Below are 739 nucleotides of genomic sequence, written 5' to 3' on the forward strand. Positions count from 1 at the left end.
AAAGAAAAAGGTTTCTTTTTATCAGAAAGATAATTCTAAAGTTTTTGGGTGTAGATAATAGCAGAATAACGACACTGCCTTTTGAAACAAAATCTGGGGATTCGGAATGCCTTTCCTTTAAGAATGCGGCCTCTGCCTCCGCGCACTGCCCCATCCCCCAACAACCGTGATAGCAGAGGGGCCCCCAGTGCTCTGCTGTCTCCTCCCGGATTATCATCAGCAAAGTTGATAATTTAGAATTGAGAGGTAACTACTTATTGCATAGTCAGGGAAAATATTTGACTGGAGATGAGGAACTGGATTTTGTCAACCTGTTATTGCTGTGTATTTTACTTGTGTTTTGTTTTTTTTTTTTTTGTTTTTTTTTTGTAATATGGAACGCTTCACGAATTTGCATGTGATCCTTGTGCAGGGACTATGCTAATCTTCTCTGTATGGTTCCAGTTTTAGTATATGTGCTGCCAAAGCGAGCATGCTATGTATTTTACATTGTCCAAATTAGTTTACAGTGTGGCTAAGAGAGTTTATTGGGGTAATGGATATCAGTGGTTCTCTAACTTGTTTTCATCATAATCGTTGGTGGAAATTTTAAATAACACATCTAGATCCATCTTCAAAGTATTTGATTTCAATTCATCCAGGTAGGACAGCACCGAATTTTATTTGCCACGGTTGGGCCCTGTGGCGTGGACCCAGCAGGGGGGCGTGGTCCTGAAGGCGCAGTGGGGGGTGGTGGAGG

The 739-nt window shown here is 41.5% G+C and overlaps 1 non-coding gene across 1 annotated transcript; it reads right to left on the reverse strand.

Annotated features, from left to right (window-relative positions):
• Window positions 1–367: 367 nt before the first annotated feature.
• On the reverse strand, window positions 368–474 carry LOC123387081. Its single transcript, XR_006601444.1, has one exon. It is a non-coding gene; the product is annotated as a U6 spliceosomal RNA (small nuclear RNA).
• Window positions 475–739: the final 265 nt, after the last annotated feature.

This window comes from Mustela putorius, unplaced genomic scaffold (genome assembly GCF_011764305.1).
Source record: "Mustela putorius furo isolate JIRA1106 unplaced genomic scaffold, ASM1176430v1.1 tig00003845_pilon_pilon_pilon, whole genome shotgun sequence".
Classification (NCBI taxonomy): Eukaryota; Metazoa; Chordata; class Mammalia; order Carnivora; family Mustelidae; genus Mustela; species Mustela putorius.